The sequence below is a fragment of the Ursus arctos genome, unplaced genomic scaffold (genome assembly GCF_023065955.2).
Source record: "Ursus arctos isolate Adak ecotype North America unplaced genomic scaffold, UrsArc2.0 scaffold_23, whole genome shotgun sequence".
Taxonomy (NCBI): domain Eukaryota; kingdom Metazoa; phylum Chordata; class Mammalia; order Carnivora; family Ursidae; genus Ursus; species Ursus arctos.
Genome location: NW_026622908.1, coordinates 25491837 through 25509137, shown reverse-complemented (window position 1 = coordinate 25509137; position 17301 = coordinate 25491837). Strand labels below are relative to the sequence as shown.

At 37.5% G+C, this 17301-nt stretch overlaps 1 pseudogene; it reads right to left on the bottom strand.

Annotated features, from left to right (window-relative positions):
* Positions 1-1077: 1077 nt before the first annotated feature.
* The window catches only part of LOC130544689 (profilin-1-like), a 146039-nt pseudogene continuing 129815 nt past the window's right edge, over positions 1078-17301 (bottom strand).

Below are 17301 nucleotides of genomic sequence, written 5' to 3'. Positions count from 1 at the left end.
TTAATCTATATGAAAGAAAATTATATCTTTAAAAATTACAGTCCTCCTTTTCTAGTGCCACGCTCAGAAGTTAAAATATAAATAGTCTCCGATTTACTGATTTATTACTATCTAGATGCAGTTTTCTTTCCAACCTGGTCATTATCACCTGTTGGTGATATCAGGTGATATCATTGATATGATAACAGGTGATATCATTAATCATCTGTTAGTGATTAAATGAAAAACAAATTACATTAATTAGGAATCAACACTAATGGAAGGGATACACTAGAATTTAAAAATCTAATATCAAGAGCAAATACTTGCAGTGGTTCAATTTAATTAAAGACTTAAAAGTCAAGAAATGAATCTATTCTGAATGTTGATTGCATTGCTCTATCTCTATTATTACAGGCATCAGTGTTATCATCCTCACCAGAACTATGCAAATAGCTCCCTAAAAGTTCTGACGACTGCCTTCTTTATTCTTCTACCATCCATTTCTTACACAGCTGTGCTCTGGCCACAGGACTTCCTTTCCATTACTTAAACATGCAAATCTCCTTTGGGCGTCGTGTCTGCTGTTCCTCTGCTGGGGGCTCTGCCACCTGCTCCCAGCCTTGGTTGCTTCTTGTCATCTGGTCTCTGCTCATAGGTTACCACCTCTACAAGCCATACTTGCCCATTCTGTTTAAATTGCTCCTAATCGAATTCACACTCTCTCACGTTGTTCAAAATCCTTGTAAAATTTTAAAAAAATCCTTGTAAAAAAAATTTTTTTTAGTAGAGTCTTTTTTATTCAGAAAAAAAAAAAAAAAAAAAAAAACAACCCACAAGATACAAAAAAGTTTTCCAACCACACACAGGAGGGGTAGAGGTAGGCACAAGTGTCTGTTCATCCAGCCCCAGCCCCCCAGCCTATATGGTTTTGGCAGCAATAAGGGGTGTGGAGTAATGGGCCCCCAGATAAAAATAGTGTAGGTGCGTGTGGGAAGGAGAGGGGTGCAAAAGCAATGGGGAGTCGCGGGGGAAAGGGACAGATGAGATCAGCACTGGGAATGCCCAGTTGCGAGGTCAGTTCCTAAGATCTCTTGATCATATCACCGGGATATCTTCTTTGCCCATCAGCAGGATAGTGTCTCGGCAGTCATGGTGACGGTGAAGCTGAACGTGGGAAATTCCCCAGCACTCTTTGGTATGAAGATCCATGGTAAATTCCCCATCCTGCAGCAGTGAGTCCCAGATAACAGACCATTTCTGGCCCCCAAGTGTCAGCCCATTCACGAAAAAACACTTGACTGGTCTTTGCCTACCAGGACACCGACCTTAGATGGCGTGATGCTGGTGAAGGTTTCTCTGGGGATGGCGATTCAGACCGACGGCGAGTCCTTATCGCCCACGATGACCACGTCCTGACAGGTGTCCTCCGCCTGGAGATTGTGGATGTAGACGTTCCACCTGGCGGTGTGGTGCTGCTGGGGCTGCAGGCTTGGCAGGGGGCCCGGGGGGCCGCGGGCTGTGCGCGGGGGAGACCAAGAGCTCAGGGCGCGCGCTGCCCTGGGGATCTTGGCTCTGCTCGCTGTGCAGCCCGCCGCCCTCGCGCCGCCGCCACCAGACTTAATTTTTTATGTCTATTTTCCCTTGAATGACTATAAGCTACATGAGGGCAGGGCTTTCTCTGTCTTTATTCACTGTTATGGTTCCAGAGTCGAACGAGTTACTGGCATATTAGTAGACTCTCAAAAACATTTTCTAAATACAAGAACAAGGTTTTGGAGCAAAATCTTAGAAAAGTGAGTCTTTTTTGTAAGATTTAAATAGTTTACTATTTCTGAGTATTATTAATCAAAATTTTAAAATTAGAAGCTACAAAACACAACCAGAGCTGTCTTTCATCACTGCTTTTGACCTTAGGATGTGCAGAAGCATAAAAAATATTAATAATGGTGATTATCATTAACACATTAAATGACTTAAAAACATAATTGGAGTGTTATGAATAGGCTTAAATAAGAATTAAATTGTTTTTCATGTTTTAAATATCTGTGTATATCTAAAATCCTTATAACTATAAAAAGAGTAAAATGCTCTTTCATTTTTCTAAAAAATTTCGGTTTGTATAATTAAATGTCATTTTCCTATTTGCATGTTACGTTTTATTTGGGTATATAATATAGTGACCCTTATTCATTTGATTACATATTCCCTATTTAAACTGTTTTAGAAAATCTATTTGAAATGGCTTAAGAAAATCTAATACAACGAATATAATGAATATTTATTTGTTAAGTCAACTAAATCTCAGGCACTTTTAAAAGAACATCTCTATTTTTTTTTTTTTTTTTAGTGGTCCATTTTGGACAATTTGTTAAAAAACAGAAAATGAGCAGATACTTTTAGAAGGTCGACAAGAATAGAAGTCATGTATTGGGGCTGCAAGTGATAGAAAATATGTTTCTTTGATGAAACCTAGAAGTTTTAAGCCTCTGTAGCTCCCACCCCCAAATCTTTATAGTCAAGTAGATTACGTATGTAATGCCTACGGCTCTCTCCATTTTTCAGTTAGTTCACAATTTTAAACACTGTGTTGAAGTATTTCAAACACTAGCATTTTTAGAACATAAAATGTAGAAATACAGATTATTCGTATTGTCAGTGACTTTTTAATTTTCAAGACCATAAATTCTCTCAAAGTTGGGGATGCTAACAACCTCAAAGATACTGTCACTACTCAATACCAACATATATTCTATGTGTGTTCAATAGAATGCCCTCTACTTGCTTTTAATAAAATCGGTAGAAAATCTCTCAAATGACTATTTTCCATTTGACATGCTTTCTCAATATTAGCTCATTAGTCTAGCCTTTTTGTCAAGTTATAGAAAAGTGAGTCTATTCCCAGGACAAAAATCCACGGTAAAAATTTATCATTACATTGTTTGTCATTGAAAGTTATAGAAATAACAATGATGTTAAATAGTACTATGGATGGCAAAGTCAGGAAAACGATCAGACACCATATTTCCCTTCCACATCCTATACTAATACAGTCAAATGATCAAGACTTTACTTCAGTAAGAACCCTTCCTTCTACACATAGACAAATAAATGGAAAACTTTGAAAAGATAACTGAGAAAGTAGTTAGACAGGCATCCTTCCCCTCCTCTTTCCCACTTTCTCTCCCTCAAATCCTCTTTGCTTCCTTTCTTTTCATCGGCTTAACAACACTTATCTTTTTGAGAATCAGCATAGTCAGATTAAGTTGATTAAGAGTTGATATTGGGGCTCCCGGGTGTCTCAGCTGGTTAAGGGTCTGACTCTTGATTTCGGCTCAGGTCATGATCTCGGGGTCCTGAGATGGAGCGCTATGTAGTGATCCATGCTGGGCGTGGAATCTGCTTAAAATTCTCTCTCCGCCTCTCCCTCTGACCTCCCCCCCACCCCCACTGCTCAGGCACACATCCTCTCTCTCTTAAAAAAAGAGTTGATATTGACTATTCACTAAAAAATGACCTCAAGCACCTTACTTAATCCGTTAGTAGTAGTAGTAGTATTTTATTTTTAAGTCTCTATACTCACCATGGGGCTTGAAACTATAACCCCAAGATCAAGAGTCACATGCTCCATTGACTGAGTCTGCCAGGCACCCCTTCCTTAATCTTTTGTGCTCCATTTTCTCACCTATAAAATGGGACAATACTAGTTTTCTCTTAATAAAGTTCTAGTATAAATGAGATGGATTAATACATTAGAATTTTAATAGTCATGCTCAGCTCATAGAGAGTGTTCGGTAATTGTTAACTGCTATTTTTCAAGGTAGAAATAGTAGTAGTGATAGTAATAGTAGCAACAGTAAGCAGTAGTAATAAGCACTAGTAGTAGAAGTAGTAGTATGCCTGCTATTAGGAATTAAGAACGGCTCTAGTTGTTCTCTGTATATCGGCAAATCAAAAAAAGAAGAGAATTCTTATTTCATTCTGGATATTTTCTGGTGACCTATGTTCCATTCCATTAATTCTCTCTTCAGTTGTGCCTGTTCTGCTATCATATCCATTTAATTTGTTCTCAACTTTAGATTTTGGATTTTCCAATTACATGCTTTTAAGTTTTTCTTCATAGAGTCTCATTCTCTGCTGAAATTCTCCATCTCATTGTCTGTTTTGTTGAACATTTTATCACAATTATTTTAATGTTTCCATTTAATAACTCTAAACTGCCACTCTAATTTTGAGTAAGTACTGGAAAATTTTAATACAACGTTTGAGAGATTATTAGAGGCCCTGGATCATGTTGTCTTCCTCTAAAAGGGATAAACTTCCAGTGTTTCAAGTCTAGGCCTGGGTTGTTTGATGAGTCCTTTCTACCTTAGCGGCTGTGACACCCAATTTCTATGTCTGCAGTCCAGCGGAACCACTAGAAATGACTCATCTTTTCAGTCTCCCCTCCCTATTTTGAATAAACAGATGCATCTAGAAGGAAAGAGGACTTAAGTGCCATCTTCCTCCATGTTTCCTTCTTACCTACCCCCTCAGATTTTGGTTGTATGGAGAGCCCTCTGACTCCTGTTTATAACCCTCAGAAACAGTTACAACATTTACACAAAAACTGTCTTCATTATATTCTAAGACGGAGGGCAGAAATTCAAATGAGTAAACTATTTGGGACAGCTTATGACTAAGCCTGTAATTTTCGTTGGGTTAATTAACTTCCCCCAATTATCTTCTTGGGGAAAATCAACATTTTCAGCCTTATTCCTTCCACAAATTAAGATTATCTGAGAAATGAGAAAACCCAATGAGCTCAGTATAAACAAAAAGCATTTATCTAAGGGATTGCTTTATTGGCCGGTATTAAAACTTATTGTGATACTAATCTCAAATGGTTCTATATTGTATTGGACTATGCCACCTATTATGATACGTAAAATCTCTGTACTCTCAGTATTCAGATCTAATGACTTTCTGTGCAATTTTAATTATTAGGGAGTCCTCCATTTTGTATCTATTTTAATTATATTTCTTTCCTTCTTTCATGGTTTGGAAAGGTGGTAGTCTTGTCCCCTCCTTTCTAGGTTCTCAGACCCTGCTGCCGTAAGGTAGGAGTTTTGGCAAAGAGTCACTATCGACATCCTTTGTGTTGTAGGCACTCAAAAGTTAGTTCTCTCGGTGGGTACACATACTGCTAAAAACTGCCGTGTGATTCTCTGCCTAGAGACATCTAGCTCACTATGAACCTCTTCACCAGCCTCTTACTGTGACTCTCATCATTTGATGCCTATTCTGCAGCTGCTTCTGGAACACACATCCCAAATGGGTCAGCTGGGTCGAGGCAACAGCAGGACATATCAATTATGGCTATATTCTTCAGTTTCACTTGATACACACAAAACTTCATCCTTGTCACCTCATGTTGGGAGAGAAATATGTGTCCAGGCTGGTCACTGCCATCCCTTCTTTACATCCGGTCATCTCTATTTAAATCTATCCTCTGCTAAATAAGCATAGGAAACAGATCAGCAAGTCTCCTGCATAAGCGGATGTCCAAATTAAAGAAAAGATACCGGCTTCCCCATTTTGCAAATACTTCCAATTTCTATCAGTAGTTCTTTGAAGCCTCCTTGCTTGGCTTTAGGATGGGGCATCACCCATGGTGAGAGGGAAGGGAAAACACACAACTCTCCATTTGGCACTAGACTTACAAACAAATCCCACAGTTTTCCCTTCTTTCCTGCTCTCCTGCCTTCTGCTTGTTCAGGTGACCAAAAAGTGTGTGGAAGAAACTAGGCTGATGTCTAAGTATACTAAAATCTGCTCAATCATTTTTTACTAAGTCCTTAAAAAGTTATGATCCCAATTCTTTGCAGCTTGCTTTAAAATACAGGTTGTATTTAAATACTCCCCAGTTTCTCACTTATGTATCTCATAGCTAGTGGGTTACAGTCCTAGGGGTGGCATCAGCAAGAACAGTGTGGGGGGGTGTAGATCATAAAGAAATGCATGGGCTACTCTGTGTACTTTGATTGCCATTTAGAGTGAGAGATGAAGCCAAGTGAGTGTTGTGGAGTAAAGATGGATCATGATTTGACTTCCTTTTAAAGGGCTTCCTTTTTAAATTGCTGCCATATTATGAATTGACTGCAGGGAAGCAAGGACAGAACCAGAAGGGGCAGTAAGAGCTAATACAATAATCTTTACTCATCGCTTTCATTTTGTCATCGAGAAAATGTTTGTGAGAAGCGCTGTAATAGGTCATATCTCAGGTTCAGTTGGCCAAGAATGAGTTATTTGCTGACTCTCGAGCTGCAGGCACATCTGGGGAAGGAGCTATCTGGCATTCTTAGTGACTATGGGAGGACATAGGCTCTGCTGGCCAGAAAAATGGGAGAAATGGCTGTTGGTCAGGTAATCAATAATGCTTTTCAGAGTGGACTAAGAGCATTAAAATGTCCTGAAGCTTTTAAGTAGAATATTAAATTGATAAAGTTTTATTTTAGGATAGTGTCTCTAAATACCTAGAAAAATGAACCAGAGAAGAAGAAGACCAGAAGCAGAGAATCCAATTAGATGCTGTTTTCATAATCCAGGGGAGACATGATAGTATAAATAGTGGCCAGAGATTGAATGATAGTAGAAAGTGAAGGTAATGGAGAGGAGGCATCATTGGTGGTGCTCAGACTAGATTTCTGAAATGGATCAATGGGTATATCATGTTGCCATTCTTTAAAATTTATATATTTTTAGAAAGCAGAGCAAGTTTAGGAAGAAAATTAGTTTATCTCTGGATATGCTGGTTTAAGATGTGCTTAGAAAAACCTAAATAATGAAGTACAATAGGCAGAATCTGAAGGACAGGAAATACATCAAAGCTCAAAATACAGATGTTTAGGGTTATCTACACATATGATTATGTTCAACGTATAAAAAATTAATTGGAAAAATGGAATTGGAGCAAGATGATGTTCTGAACATTTGTTTTTATTCTCTCCTGCTCTGATGTATAATGAGGAAAGAAAGAGAGGTTGAGAGAGAGGTAAATAGCAGACAAAGGGAGGTTAAGAAAACATTTGAAGGGAAGATATTAGTAACGGGTTAGAAATGTTTAGTCTCAGAATACAAAGAATATATACAATATTATCTTCAGAAATAAAGTGAGAAGAAACCACAATGCCAAAACACATGTGAGAAAATATCACTGCATAATTAGAAATAATTCCAGGAGTCAATCTGAGAATTTCTCCTTGAGAAGAGAAAGTGCAGAATTATTGTCTCTAATACTAGAAAAGTGAATTGTCAATGAAAACAAGTGTTATTGACGGGCTTCTGTGATCATGCATGCCAAAGCTGTAGTTATAAATTTAAAGGGAGGCAAATCAGTTTCAGTGTTTGTTTCTGCAAATTAGGTGAAGCTTTGCATGTAATCACAGTTGGGGTTTTGCCAAGTGAGAAAGCCAGAGGGATAGTGGGTTATGTGTTTTGATTGTATTGAGCAAGAAATTATGGTAATGGACGAAGGAATATGAGTCCTGTACAAGAGTAAATTGCAGACAGCAAATTGGGGATGGTGGTAGACGTTTAAGAAAAAGTGATAAATTTCATGGATTGTGTTATTCAGGGAAGTCAAGGAATTGTTTACATGTGTGCAAAGTCAGTGAGTTGAAATGTTAGAAGGTTGTAAGAGAGGATCCTTTAAATCAAGATTTGAGATGTCATATATTTATCAGAAGTAAAAAAGAGTCTAGAAATGACTATGAGATGAGGTGGGTAAATAGGCAGGAGGAAAAATTTATTTCAGACAAATTTTTAAATAAGAACGGCAAGATCAGAAATTTCCAGTGCCATGAACCTTCAACCTACACGATGCTGAAGACTGTATAATAAGCAATGATTATAAGCAGTAAAGAGGAGAATGACTCAGGTGTTAATACTTAAGTGAATGTTTTATATTGAGTACAAAATTTTGAAATGTTATGTAGTATGGTCAGATAATGTGACTTTCAAGAGTTGGGCTTTAAGGGAGTGTTATTAATTATATGTTTGTGTCCCCCCTTCAATTCTTCTGTTGAATCCCTAATTCCCAATGTGATGGTATTTGGAGGTGAAGCCTTCGGAAGTTAATTACGGTTAGATGAGGTCATGTGCATGACGCCCTTATGATGAGTTTAGTGTCTTATAAGAAGTGACATGAGAGCTCCCTCTCTCTTTGGGTGCACAAAAAAGAGGTCATGTGGGCACACAGTGAAATGGCAGCCTCCCGAAAGCAAAGAAGTGAGTCCTCACCAAGAACTGGCATCTTCATCTTGGACTTCCCAGCCTTAAGAACTGTGAGAAATACATGGTAGTTGTTTAAGCCATCTACTCTGTGATGTTATGTCATAGCAGCCTGAGCTTAAGACAGGGAATAATAAGAAATCGTTTGGAGCCAGGAATGAGGACCAAGTAGAATACTTCTCCGCCTCCAGCCCCCGCCCCATGGAAAGTGTGCAGTGTGAGTGAAATTAGTCACCTTTAAGAGAGCTCTGGGACTATGTCACTCAGATTCACATAGAGGTGTTATGGCCAAGAATGGAGAGGAGGCTTAAAGTGTAGATCTTGCTGGTGACAGACCACATGCATTGAGGGCATGGCGGAAGGGTTCTAGGAGTTGGGGAAGATCTGAGATTAGGAGATGTACACAGGGGACAGAAATCCAGCTGACAGCTTAGAGAGTTGGGTCAGACAGAGGTAAACACGTATGTAAGAAAAGAATACTTCATTGTCTTTTAATTAAACGTGGATAATCAATTCTAATTACAGCCTCCTGCAGACTGGTTTCAGGGGAGGCTTCTGGTGCCAGAGGCGGCTCAAGCACTGGTCCTTCTGTGGAGGACATGGAACTCTGTTGGCATCCCTCATGTGCCACTGAGTGTGATGACAGAGTTGGGAAAGGGGTGGTGGCACCACAGCTCCCAGAGCCCAGTGGTGTCACATCTCTCTCAGACCATCTGGAACTTTGTAGGCTGCCTTTAAATATATGCGTGGGCTGATACTTTCACACTAGCATCCTGGGCCGTTACTGCTAACGATTGTGTTAAATACGTGTGGGTTTGGGGTTTTTTTCTAACACGCCTGTTAGTAAAGTGGTATTTGCCTTTGATATAATTTTACATAAACTTAATCTTTCTCACAGTAATTGTTTGAAACTCCTTAAAAACTTAAAATTTTATGTTTTTTGAGAGGGAGTACCATGCATAAATATTTCATGAGGGCATTTGTATGAACAATTGATGACAACATAAATACTAATAATGTTATTTCATAAAAATCATGTGGAATAAATGCAATAAATAAAATAATATGAATTTGTGACATGTAATGATAAGAAAAGCTAATATTTATTGAGCTCATGGTATATGCTAGATGCAATCCTCAGACTGTTATCTATACTATCTCACTGAATAGCCATAACGACACTATAAAGTAAGTGCTATTATCAACCACATTTTTACAGGAGGACATTTAGGCACAAAGAGGTTAAAGAATTTATACAAGAACACTCACACATTATGGGGAGAAGCCAATATTTAAACCTTGACTCCAGACCTAACGCTGAAACATACACATAGACACACACGCATACTCCTATATACATATAGCACATGTATGTTCATATATGTTTACATATTCCATATATAAATAAAATAGGCCCAATGCCATTTGAAAGAATTGAACACTAGGACAGTTCAGGAAAGAAGATGATTAATTCTGGCAGAAAGAATGAGAAACGAGAGGAGTTAACAAGAAGCCAGAGCTGAGATGAGCTGTGATTGGAGCATGAGGATTTCAGGCAGAAGTGCCAACATGCACATACACACAAAGTGTGTATTTACAGAATGGCAAGTAGCTTCCCTTGATTGAAGGGCTGGTGTATATGAAAAGCAGAGTAACGGTCAATAGGAATGGAATGATAAATCGGGACATTACTGAAGGCTTGGATTATATGCTATTTTTGTAGTGTAATGTATAGTGGGAAAATGGAGATATTTGACTCGAGAAATTCTGTTTTGATAATAGCTGTATTTTGGAAAGATTAATCTGGAAGTGGTTAATGAGATAGATCAGCACAAGAATTGCTCGACTGTAAAATCACTATAGGCATTTCAGTAATAAATAATGGAAAAAGTAGGAAGGGTCTTTTCATACTTCGCTATAACTTAAATAGTAACTTCTGTAGCTTTAATTTTACAGCTATCTGACCTTAGTTGGAAACTATTAACCTAACACTTCAAACCCTTAAAACTTCTGGCAGAAATTAAAGACAAAAATTAAACCTGAACTAATGTTAAATTTTAATGTACTAAATAAATAAAATATTCTTAGGGTGAATACCTCAGTTCAACTTTTTTCCCATAATTTTCACTCTCTCTCTCTCTTCCTCTGTACTTCCATGAGGCTTATGATATGTGATAAATGTCACTTGGCTTGTATGCTAAAAGAAAAGAGGCAGAGATTAGAAAAATAATGAGCAATTCATGAAACCTGTTTCTTTCATCATTTCACATTCACACTTGTTTAAATTAACTGTTTAACAAAGCAAACATAATAAGACTCACAGCCGTGTTCTGCAAGGGCAGCTAAAGACCTTTCCAACCCAAATTGGTCATGGGTGACTAGAGTCACACCTACAGCCACTCACCACCTTAAAAAAATTTTATTAAAACTTATTTTTATCATACGAATGATTAATATACAAGAAATGAGATATTTCTACATTATTGACAAATCACAAATAGGTAAATATCTATGTAATGCAAAGATTCATGACATTAATAATTTCATATAATTTGTTCTATTATATGTTAGTTAACTCCGCATCTTCTGAGAACATACTGACCTCAAAAAATGTATAATAATTTTCAAAACCTTTCTTCATTAAGAATTAATAACACCTTGAAAAGTAAATGGAAGGAGAGTCACTTTTCCTGAAGGAAGATAAAACCCACCACAGGTCAGCAGAATGGAGTATTTCTTTCTCTCATTAGTGAGAAAGCTTTTATCTTTGGTCCATTTATTATCCACAAACTTCTTCAGATCATTCCTGCAGTTCAAGCTATTTTTGTAATGGAAATTAGTCCAGGAAGATGTACCTTTAAAATAATACTGACAAACAAAAATTAATTTGCTTTGTAATACTCCATTATTAGATAGATTCAGAGTATAACAACAATAACACCAATAAAACCCCCCCAAAACAACAAAACCTTGAAGAATTTGTAGAAAATCAGATAGAGTGGCACAACTGAACTATATACACTTTCCTACTCTTTCATTCCCTTCTCTGTTTGGGATGAAAGCAACATGACATTCATTGTGTCTAACATTTCTCTGGTTAAACATGCAATTTGAAAGTAAGAACACATTGTAAATAGGGCTAAACAAAACCCTCCTCCTCTTTGTAGAAGAGGTAATTAGGCATATGCATATGCCACAGACAATGCTGAAAGCCCCAAAGAGGGCTTTTCTTCCCAGTAATCTAAATTTGTCAAATATATTTTTAAATGAAATGCTTTTCTGCTTTCTTTGTTTTAAAATTCAGAAAGTTGTTTGCATATATTAAGTCCAAATATCTAAATGTGTTGAAAATGATCTCTGCAGTACCTAAAAATATTTGTTTTTTTAAAGCAAGCAGCATACATATTTAAAATAAACCATTTCTTCTTCTTTCTTTTTCTTTTTTTTTTTTTTTTTTGGTCTTTTTCTAGATACAAAAACTAAATTAGTGTCCTCTTCATGCAACAACCTTGAGCTGGAGCAGGGCATTTCTACAGGAAGGTCAGGACTCTTTTTGGCACAAAGCAACTGATTAGTTTTAATAATGAAGCCTACGATTTTTGTCTATTTTTCTGAGTTCTTTTTAAACCTTTTATAAGAGTGATTCATAAACTTTTTTCAGCATACCAAGATCTTTGATGCTGCCAATATTGGAGAGTGTATTATATACTACAGTTATCTGGGGATAAGATTTTCTGCAAAATCAGTGAATCAACTAGGACACAGTCTCTACGGAGAGTCACCAGCCATCCAATTCTTTGGTTTGTTTATTTGTTTTCTTCCAAAACCTGCATGCCTTATTCTAGAAGACTCCTGACTCTTGCTCCAAACTTAATGACTCTGTTGTAGTAATCTTAATGCATTTGTCTTGAAATATTTTCTTCCACAGCAGATTATAGAAAAGAAGTCAGAAGAATTGTCAGGAAGCTAAATTTAGTACTAGAGATCCTAGGCACAGGAGATGAAATGGATGACAACATGATCAAAGGTCCCCACAAGCAGAAACTCTACCACAGCCGGTGCTCATTCACTCGCCTCCTCTCTGACAAGATCACTGTATAATATTCAGTTCAGTCACTCATGCTTCTCCTAATCATGAATCATTAAGAAAAAGCTAAATGAGGTCCCATATATTATGTTTAAAGAGCCATGGCCATGTGTCAAATCTTAGACAAGTATCTCTCGGTGGGGAAATAGGCTACTCTTTCTTTCAAATTTCCTGGCTTAAATGTGTTTTTAAGGGACTGCTACACAGGTAAAAGTTCATCTCCCAAAGATGGAGATGTAAAGTCGAGTTTGTGGGTTGAGCGTGCCAGGCATTCAAAACTGAAATTGGAATGATTTGTCACTAATCGTGCTAACAACCAGCCAGTGCTTACATTTGGAAAACTATTTTAATACACATTTCTGTCAGCTGGTGGTCACAACTCTGTGAAGTGTGTGTTCGGATTTTACACACGAGGAAACTGAAGATCGAAGAGATGAAGGGAATCATCCCAAGTCACAGAGCTGATAAATGGCAGCATGTGACCATAGACACATTGTCATAAAACTAAATTTGTTACTGTTTCCTTCAAAACCTGCCACTTCCCATTTTCCCAGATATTATACATATCAGTATGAATGTCTGTCACATTACAGACTAGATAAAATTCCACAGTTAAATGAAAACCACACTTTACTACAGTAAATCGTATTATTCCTTTGAATTCTGAAATGAAATTGAAAATACTTTCCCATGGGAAAAAACAATCTGCACTATCCTGAGTTTCCAACTCTTATCAGAGAAGCCTAGCCTTCATTTAAAAGTGCCTCAACTAGGGTAGAACCAGTGGGGCCTTTGCTGGTTTTCAGGAATATAAAAAATGTCGCACCGCCTTCTTTGTTGAAATGGCTTCCATGTCATAGTATATTCCTACAAGGAAAGCATAGTGGAACAATACAACTAAGTGGTTAGGAGGATTCTAGAGCCAGATTCTCTAGGTATAAATCCAGCCCTTTCACTTCCTCAGGTTTGTGTCCTTGAGCAAATTACTTCCTCACTCAGTGCCTCCTATTTTCTTCTCCCAATGTGAATAATAATATTGCTTACCTCATAGTTTGTGAAGAATAATTGAATGTAAGCTCATTTACATAAGGTTAAGAGCTTTGTAGAAAATGTACTTTTTGGGCTTCAAAACAACCCTAAGATATGGGCATTTTTAATCCTTATTTTAGAGATGAGATCACTGAGCCTGAGAAAGTTAATTAACTCTCCCAATGTCAAACAGGTGTGTGTGGCAGAGCAGGAAATGAAACACAAGTCTGAATATAAAGCGTCTGTTTAACCAGTATGATACATTTTAACCTGGAACTAGCTGATGTGTAAAATCTCATATTCCCTAAAGTAGTACATTATTTAATCAGTTCAGAAAATGTACAGTTCAATGAAATGAGTTTTGCTTTTTTAAAAACTAGACATTCCATTGATTTCTTTAAATGTCTTTTTTTTTTTTTAAGTTTCTTTCTAAAGAAGCGGCATCATGGAGCTCAAGGTTAGGTGGTTTACCAAAGCTAACAGAGTTCTGGCAATGGTTGTCCTCACCACATCATACTAGTTACTCTTTATGAGCACCTATTATATCTCAGCACCTTTCATGCATTATAGCAAGACCTATGACAACAAAATAACATAAGTACCTGTATGTTTGTAGATGAGATCACTGAGGCCTGGATAGGTAAAGAAATGTACTTATAGTTATTCAGATACAAAGTTGCAGACCTGTGAATTAAAGTCAGTTTGGCTTAGCTCCCACACCTGTACCTTTTCTACTATGCGAAATTGCTTTTTATCATAAATTTCTGCCAGTGGGAAGAACAGTATCCTTACGGTGTCCATGACTATCTAATGGTGATGTTTTTATTCATGTGATATAATGTACCTAGTATGCCTCCATATTCTTCTTCACTTATTTTAGACTCAAGAATATTTTAGTTTATTTCCTTTATTCTATTTATCATTGATCCATTTGTCCATCCATCCATCCATCCATCCATCCATCCATCCATCCATGTGCATTTATCTTTTACTTCACCCATCCATTCAACAAATGGTTATTGAGCATCTTTGTGATGGCCTCTGCCTAGTGTTTAGGAAGGAGATATTATTTCAATATGCGTGCATGTGTGTGTGTGTGTGTGTGTGTGTGTGTGTGTGTGTGTGTTTCACTGATGGACCAGTTCTTCTAAAATCTGGATTCTCTTGAATATATTTTGCAAAGATAATTACTTTCTCTTCTGAGTTCTTTTGTTCCAGATTCTTCCTCTCGTTGCAAACATACATTCTACCATATGATCTATTCACTTACTTATTCTTCCAAGAAATATTCATCATGTGCCTATCCTCCATAAGACATTCATTTGATTCCTAGATACAGGAGAAAGCAAAACAGACAAAATACCTTGCCTTCATGGAAGTTTTATTATATGTAGAAAAGACAGAACATAAACCAGCTGTGGTGGGATGGTGTCAGGTGGGACAATGGAGACAATTACGGCCAAGTAAAGAAAATGTGATCATAGGACATGTGACTAGTATAAATGATCAGAAAAGAGCTCTCTAATAGAGTGGCATTTTTAAGTTGGTACCTGAAAGAAGCAAGCCATACCATTATCAGGTAAAAATCTTTGAAGCAGATGAGGAGGTAAGAGCAAAGATCCTGAGGCAGAGCTTTGCTTAAAATGTTCAGAAATATGGTCATGTTGGCTGTAACAAGATGCAGGAAGATAAAGTGGTAGATAATGGGGCCAGAGCAAAGGTAGGGGATATTGAGGGTGAAAGTCTAATCATTCAGGACATTATAAACCATTTTAAGAGCTCTGATTTTCAACCCAAGTGGGTTGAGAAGATGGTCCAATGATTTAAGCAAGAGAATGACTTGATCAGATTTAGATTTTTCAAATGTCACTCTGGTGGTTGTTTTGAAAATCAACTGTATAGAAAGGAGGACAAGATAAGAGATGTGGGAGCCTCAGGCCAGGGTAACTGTAATAGAGACCAGTACAGAGAAAGTGGAACAAACCAGTTTTCTGTGGGCATGAGATGTGGTGTGTGTGACAAACACGGGAGTCACTAGTAAGTCCAGGTCTGCGCTGAGTAACTGAAAGAATGTCATTGCCATTGACTAAGATGAGAAAGAGGAGATTCTAGTGGGGAAAATCAGGAAAATCACCAACAAAACCCCTGTTATATGCCAACACTTTTTATATATTACCCCATTTAGTCCTAACATAAAAACATACAACTCACTTATCCTCTATCTTTTCTAACAGACAAAACCAAGAATAAATGAAATTAATTATTTTTCTAAATTCACACAATTAGGATAGCAAATCAGAATTCCAGTTCATGTCTGTATCGTTATAATGCCATTGTTGGGTACATTATATACGTCTTTCTTCCCCGCTACTTGGTATTATGTAAATGTTTACCTGCTTTTTCCTGACTCTCTGATCCAATATTATGGTTGGATTGCATGCTTTAAGTGTATATGCTGTCTCGTTGTCATTTCCTGGAGTGCTGTGTTCAAAGTAGATGCACAGAAAGAGTTTTGAACAGAAGTATACCATGCCTCAACAAAGAAAAATAATTCCTACCATACTGCTGCAAGCAAGGTGACCAATGCTGCCTCTGTGTGGCATGAGGTGATACTTAATTGTGGGAGATTATCACTTAGAACAATTTTGTTAATAACCAAGAGAATGTTGAACTTGTGAAAATAAGATCTAGAAAACGAATGCATTGCACACACACACAAACTCAGTAAGAATCATTGAATAGTAATGCTAGAAAAGGACACAGAAATAACCACGCTATTATAAAAATGACAAAACAGGGTCTGGAATAATTAAACTACTTTTCAAGATCATAAAACTCAAGAATTTGACTTTAGAGTTTCTTCATTTCTTTGCAAAGAGACATTTTTGTGTTGCTGTATATCCCTAGCATTATAAAGTGGAGCAAAAGTTGAAAAAGTATCATTTGGTGGGGCTCAGTTGCTTAAACATCTGCTTTAGGCTCCAGTCATGATCCAGGATCCTGGGATCAAGCCCTGCATGAGGCTCTCTGCGCAGGGGGAAGCCTGCATCTTCCTCTGCCCCTCTCCCTGCTCATGCTTTCTCGCTCTCAAATAAATAAACAAAATCTTTAAACAATGTATCACCTGGCGGCATAGATGGTGCGACATTAACATAGTTAATATCAGAAAGAAAACATATGGTGGATTAGATGCTTTAGAAACTTTTCTACAAGGTTTGTTTTTCCTAGGATCAAAAGTTTAGCGGAATTTGCTGCAAGGTTGGTCTAACTGAATAGTAAGTATTTTTGTTTGAATAGGCATGACTGCTTTGCTCAGGAAGTTGATATCTGTTTCAGTATTGACTGGAAGTAAAATTTCTGTAAAGGTTACTGTTTGGGGAATGTGTAGTTTGTTAGAATCTTTCAATTAGTAATACATTGTTTGCTGATTCTGGGTCACTTGGAAGTTTCATTAACTCTTTCAGTCCCCTAGAGCCCCATTAGGCAATAACTATTTCAGTGAATGAAGTAAAACCACTAGATTCTTGAAAAACAGTTAAAGAATGACTCCAGAGAGGAGCTAACATGTGATTCTTAATCTCCACCCCACACCCTGCTCTATCTCACTGTAGGTGTTTACTGACATAAAATATACACATAACCTTCTTTTATCAGTACCATATTGCTTTTTGGTTTTTGTTTTTGTTTTTGTTTTTGTTTTTGTTTTAAGATTTTATTTATTTATTTGACAGAGAGAGAGACAGCCAGCGAGAGAGGGAACACAAGCAGGGGGAGTGGGAGAGGAAGAAGCAGGCTCATAGTAGAGGAGCCTGACGTGGGGCTCGATCCCGTAACGCCGGGATCACGCCCTGAGCCGAAGGCAGACGCTTAACCGCTGTGCCACCCAGGCGCCCCCATATTGCTTTTTGAACAAAGGACAGGTGATAGATTTAATA